This window comes from Octopus bimaculoides, chromosome 3, assembly GCF_001194135.2.
Source record: "Octopus bimaculoides isolate UCB-OBI-ISO-001 chromosome 3, ASM119413v2, whole genome shotgun sequence".
In the NCBI taxonomy this organism is placed as follows: Eukaryota; Metazoa; Mollusca; class Cephalopoda; order Octopoda; family Octopodidae; genus Octopus; species Octopus bimaculoides.
In genome coordinates, this window is record NC_068983.1 from 8,857,728 (window position 1) to 8,864,964 (window position 7,237).

Consider the following 7,237-nt stretch of genomic DNA (forward strand, 5'->3'; position numbering starts at 1 on the left):
AGAGAGAGAGAGAGAGAGAGAGAGAGAGAGAGAGAGAGAGAGAGAGAGAGAGAGAAAGAGTGTTTTACTAAAGTTCAAAAGTTGATCTTGATGAACATCGAAACTTCAGCCAGATATATGTAGTAGTAGCACTTCGGTGATTCGTTTTGTATCATATGCAATATGGTTCCTTTGGAAGCATTGCATAGATGTGCCCTGTATTTTTCTTTAACTTGCCGAACCTTGAGTTATGGACACTGGCCATTTTCTTCGTAGACTTTCCGAAACGGTTGGATTATCTCTGTTACCATGTTCCTTAAACTGTTACAAGTGGGTACCAGCAGTAAAGACAAGGGTAGAATATTCCAGAGGGGCAAATATCTCGCCGGAAATGATTGGGTGTCACCCGCCAGACACAAAAGAAAGTGACGACTGTGACAACTTGGTTTCTTTTGGGGGAGAATTTGACACGACACTGGTGATAATATAGGAAGAGACAGAGAAGTCAGGAATATTTGAGCTGCGGCAGCAGGAGAGAAGTTAGCTCCGAGGAGCAGAAACCATTAAGATCGTTATGTTTTTGATACACACATACACATGTGTATTTATATTTGACTGCATGCGTGCATGTTTGTGGATATTGCTGGGAATGACGTTTTCATGCTTTCCTGATTGTTGCGTAGTGCCAAAAGAAACCAAGTCCACACAGTAATCATTTTTTGTGTTTGGCAGGTGACACCGAATAATTTCCCACCAGACATTTGCTCCTCTGGAATTTTCTACCCATGTCTTTACTGCTAGTATCCACTTGTAACAGTTTGTAAGATCGTTAAGTTTGAGAGTAAGAAAGTTAAGCCTGATGGAGATAGAAATATGATGGGACAGCAGATGAGTGACTTTAAACCCAATACGTTTAAGATTTTGCTTCAACTGACACTTTTGTTTCATTGGCTACTGTGATAATTTTGTTGAAGCTATGTTGTAGATCAAAGGCGATCAAAAGGAAGTATGACGAAATTGAAGATATTCCACTGTGTAACTCCTAATGAACAGGAATGGAATAATTCCTCCCTCAAAGTAATCACAATCGTGAACATATGCTTATCCTATGAATATCTATTATAAGGGCAGCGGGTGGGTAGAGCCTTCGCGGTATATCTTCCGACTCTCCGTTCTGAGTTCAAATTCTGCAGAGACCGACCTTGCCTTTCGTCCTTTCGAATTCGATGAAATAAGTACTAATGGAACACGGGTCGATGTAATTGACTATGCCCCTCCCCTAAAAAGGCTGCCCTTCTGCCAAATTGTGAAACCATATCTATGAGGACATCGAGGGGGTAGAACTGCAAGAAGGCCGGACGAAATTATTCGCAGCATTTCGTTCGGCTTCATGTTCTGAGTAAAAATTCCGCGGAAGTTTACTTTGCCTCTTATCACTCGAAGTCAGTGAAATGAGTGATACTAGAGTCGATGTGATCGACTAACCCCTTCTCCTAAAATGCTTCCCTTGTGCTTATCGCCAGAAAGAGTTAATAATAATAATAATAATCCTTTCTACTATAGGCATAAAGCCTGAAATTTGTTGGGGAGGGGACTAATCGACTATCGGCCCCAGTGTTTCACTGCTGATTCATTTATCAATCCTGAAGGGATGAAAGCCAAAGTCGGCTATGGCGGAATTTGAACTCAGACCGCAGTGACAGAAGCAATACCACTAAGCATTTCACTCGGCGTAGTAGCGATTATGTCAGCTGGTAAAATAGTGAACGCGTCGGACAACATGCTTGGAGGCATTTCTTCCAACTTTACATTCTGAGTTCAAATTCTGCGGAGGCTGACTTAGCCTTTCATATCTTGGAGATTGAGAAAATAAGTACCAGTTGTGTATTGGGCTAGATATCATCAATTATCCCCTCTCCCCAAATTTCAGATGTTGGTTCTATGTGAGAATGGATTATATGTATAACAAACGAGAAGACACTTTAGCACACCGGATAAAATCCTTTGTGGGATTTTCTCAAGGTTTATATTTTATGTTCGGATCCTTTGTGGTCGACTTTGTCTTTTATAATTGCAGGATGCATTAAAACGTGCACTAGTCAATTACTCAGGTTGAAAAAAAAGAGACTTGCCCACTCACCGAAACTGTGTGGCTCCGTACCTGTATTAGAAAGAGTAATTATTGTTGTAGTTATTTTTTTTCACTGTTACTATGAAGGGTGAAATGAGATGGTGAGTGAATCCTTCCTTCCAAGAAAACTGTTAGAAGACCGATGAGAGTGGCGTGCATTGTCCAAGCGAAAGCCCCGGCTCTACGCTTGCGCCTATAGACTGGCGCAGAAGAGCTGGAATGGCGCTTATCTTAGTCGTCAGTGGTTTTGCGACATCTCTATGATAGCGCGTGGAAGAATCCCCCAATTTTGTGTAATATTCTTTTATCTTCTGAATTTCGTTCTTTTGTCTTTATTTCACATTTACATTTTCCTATGTAATCTCACACTATGTCGCCTGCACTATCCCATTTCGTCCTATATCGTGTTATATCGCCCTGTACCGTCATGTACCGTCCTCAATCTTCTTCTCAACGACTTGTGGCTAATAAAGAAAGCATTGTTCTTGATATTAGCACTCCCGATATACCAACACTGATAATACTATTGTTTTTCTTATTAGAGCCAGACGTATTCTTGTCGATATCGGTGTTGTTCTTATTAATGTTCTGCGCCGAGGTATCGATGAAGCTGTTGATTCTGTTGCTACCAAACAGATTGCTATCGTTGCTAATGCTGCTGGCGTCTTTAGCGTCAGATATTGCTTTTATTGATATTGAGAGCTTTCTTGTTATTCTGGCCAAATGTAAATGAGTAGAGATGGCTTTTGCTCTTCGTTTTCTTAATGATACTATACTATTGGTTATAGTGTTGTTAGTGTAGGTGTATATAAAAACTAAAATCGATATGTCTCCTTTAGTTGTCTGACACTTTAAACATCTGATATAATATACAAAGCAAATGCCCGTGATCCATGTCAGCCAATGCTTAGCCGGCATTTATGATCGATATGGTCACGTGGCACTGTTGTTGCAGAGTCCACATTTCCTTCCGCTTCATTTACCTCCTTCCCACCTCATCTTCCTCCCCTTCGTCATCATCATCATCGTCTTCGTTTTCGTTTTCTTTTAAGATATACTTGATGTATTCACTCTTGGTGTATCAAAATTTTCTGCTTTGTTTTATAACAATACAGCTAATGAGGACAATGAACGTCGGGGGTGGTTCTGACAGTGATGATGATGATGAGGATGATGATCATGATGATGAGGATGATGATCATGATGATGAGGATGATGTCGATGCTGCTGCTACTGCTGATGGCAATCATTGATGAAGGTAAAGTCTAAAACCAAGAAGACCGTGATGATGATGATAATAATGATGATTATGATGACGGTGATAATGATTATGATGACGATTATCATTAATATCATTGCCGTCGTTGTTCTTGTCATTATTATCATGATCATTACCATCATCAGCATAATCATCATCTTCACCGACACCACCACCACTCCTAACACCACCATCATCATCATCATCATCATCAACATGATCGTACTCGACAGTTTCCTACAACGTCAATAAAATTAATTGTGGTCATATCGATGATGGCCTCACCCAAGTCGGAGTGATTCCAAATGACAGCGTTTGTTGTGGCGGATCAGTTGAATTCCTTGTTGTTGTTGATGTTATGGTAGCCATTGTGTTGAAGATGGTAGTAGTAGCAGTAGACGCGGTAGTGGCGGCAGAGATAGAGTTAATAGTGGTAAAAATCATTATCGGAGGGGTCCGAATGAGTTTTCGGGTCACATTAAGTGAAGGAATTTTTGTTCGTTGGTGGGCGGGGGTGGGTTGGTTGGTGGCGGGGTTGTGTCGTTGCTGTCATGTTGTTATTCGAGTTGTTGGTCATGTAAGGAACGCTGTTGAGGTTGTAGTGAGAGTTGTGGATCTGGTAGTGCTAGCAGTGTCAGAAATACTATTAGCCGTCGTGGTGTTGACAGTAGTATAATACCAAGTAGTAGTAGTAGTAGTATTAATAGTAACAGCAGCAACAATTGTGCTGGTAGTAGTAGTAATGGTCGTAGTAATAGTAGTAGTAGTGTTTATAGCAGCATCAACACTAGCATACAAAGTGGTTGCAGTAGTAGTGGTGATTGTAGTAGCAGTTGCGCAGATAGTGTGGTTAGTAGCGGTAGTAGTAGTGGTGGTGGTGGTGGTAGTAGTAAAGGTTGTGGCGATAGTAGTAGTAGTAGTAGTGTTTATAGCAGCAGCAACAAGGACAGTAGCGGAAGTAGTTGAAGCTGCAGTGATTGTAACTGCAGCAGTAGTAGTGGTGGTGGTGGTGAGATTGTAGGAGTAGTAGTACTAGTAGTAGTAGTTATTGTTGCTGTTTTTTTTTTTTAAGAATGACGGTTTTGATTGCGAAAGCGCATGGCGTATAAAATCTACTTTAATTTATTAATGCAAAATTCGATCCTTTCCACCCACAATATCGACGAGAATTTCATGATTATTTTTTTCTTCTATTTATTTATCTTTCCTATTAGGGATCCGATAAATCGAATTTATAAAGGTCGTACGAGCTTTAAAGATTCTTCCCCACCTCTATGTTTCAGGCGAGCATATTCAAATATGCTGATCATATGTAATTATCGCTTACGAACTTATCGGAATCCAATCCGACCGAGGCTTGGTGTAAAAATTGATAAAACTGAACGCTATCACATGAATTAAAAATATGTATATGTCTGCATGCATGCATGTATGTATGTATGTATGGATGGATTGATGTGTATAAGATCTATGTGTGTTTGTGTGTGTATATGTGTCTATGTGTGTTAATATGTAAACTGTTTTGCATTCGATCCATATTACCAAGATTAAATTAGATTGCTTGCATTGCATATTTTCCAGTTTAAGCATTTATGCACATGTATGCATTGATAGATGTATGCATGATGGACGCATATATGTATGTATATCTGTATGTATGTACATATATATATGTGTGCGTATATGCGAAAAACACGTACTCACGAATGTATGTGCACAGACATCGGAAAGAATGTAGCTTTGAGATATTTATTTATATAATTTCACAAATACTTCTATACATGAATATACACGTACGTTCTTTTGTTCACATACACACACACGCGCGTATATACACTCATACACATATACGTGCACGTGCGGTTGTCTGTCCGTTCGTGTGTGTGTGTGTGTGTGTGTGTGTGTGTGTGTGTGTGGGTGGGTGTGTGCGTGTGCGTGTGTGTGTGCGTGTGCGTGTGTGTGTCAGTGATTCTATGTTCGTTTTACTTCTTTCAGAGAACTCCTTGTAAACTGGTCAATCGTTTCTAAGTGTATAGGTTAGTTGGTACATATTTATATTATGTTATTCTGTACTTTCTAACGTGGTTTTGGAAAGAAATCTCTCTGAACCCACAATCGTTTGCATTACCTTTTATTCACCACACCACTGTGTTTTCCCCAGCCATAGCTAAAGAAACAATATCTTCATTTTGTCGCATATATAACCATGTGCTTAAAAATCTGGTACTGTAACGACGTTTTTCATTGAAAAATTCAGATAATGCATGATCGGCGAAGATTGCTGAAAAGAGAACAGGAAACATCAAGTTTTGTACATGATTTTCTTAAAAATTTAGAAAAGTTTCTTGTGTTCTTGAATTGCTGTGGATAGTCTACGAGGCACCAGCAGATCAGTCAGTATCATTTCATGAAGCAGTAGAAACACGCTTCAAATTATTCACTAATATATCCAGCAGCCTCAAGCGACAACGGTAAAACAATTTACAAATGTCCAATCTCGTCCGATGAAATCAATGAGACCTTTGTCTCATTAACATATACTTATACAAGAGCACACACGACAGACATTTCAAAAGCGAAACGAAATATAAGATATCTACAAATATCAATTTAATAATATGCATTGCATAATCTGTCTCTCCTATGCAATAAAATATGTTTTCATGCGTGTGTGTCTGCATGCATGTACGTACGTATTCAAATATCATTATTTTATTTCTGTGTAACAATAGCATTTTCAAATAAAAGCAAAGTAATGCCGTTTCAAATATCTATTGAAAATTAATAGAAATTTGGTAAAGTATTGGGCTACTTTACCAAAATTTAATTCATTGTGAATGTAATGTTTGCAATTTAAAAAAAAATATTTTTATTTTATATTATACAAATAGATTTAAAATTTCAATATGACTAACAATAATTGAAATCTTGAAAAAGACCAAAAACTAACATCCATTTCACGATACTTTTTCAATTATCAAATATTTCATTCTTTGTAACGTGTATTTAATTTTTATGAATTTTTCGATTAATGCATAAACACTTGCACACTCACATGCGCACTAACATACACACATACGCGCACACACTCACACATACACGCGTACACACACGCACGCATGTATGTATATATGCGTGTGTATACGCTTGGTATTGAATGTTGGATAAAGAGTATTCCATACAATTGAAGCGATGAATAATATATTTTATTTTAGCTGAGTCAGTCACCTGATACTCGGAGTTATCAAGGGACTGGGGTGAACAGGGTCTTCCGGTAAGTTATAAAAGAATATTGGTAGAAATTAGAGATCAATGTGGAAATAATTACACTAATTCTTGTTTCATGCTGGGTATCTATCTATCATATATATCATCATCATCATCATTTAACGGCCGCTTTTCACGCTAGTATGGGTTGGACGATTTGACCGAGGACTGGTGAAACCAGATGGCTACACCAGGCTCCAATCTGATTTGGCAGAGTTTCTACAACTGGATGCCCTTCCTAACGTCAACCACTCCGAGAGTGTAGTGGGTGCTTTTACGTGCCGCCGGCACGAGGGCCAGTCAGGCTGTTCTGGCAACGGCCACGCTCAAAATGGTGTTTTTACGTGCCACATGCACAGGCGCCAGTCGAGCGACACTGGCAACGACCTCGTTCGAATGTTTTCTAACGTGCCACCGGCACAAGTGCCAGTAAGGTGACGCTGGTAACGATCACGCTCAAATGGTGCTATTTACGTACGACTGTCACGGAAACCAGACAGCCGCTCTGGCAACGATCACGCTTGGACGGTGTTGTTAGTGACCCACTGGCACAGGTGCCAGTCATCGGATATGGTTCAATTAAGATTTCGATTATATGTATA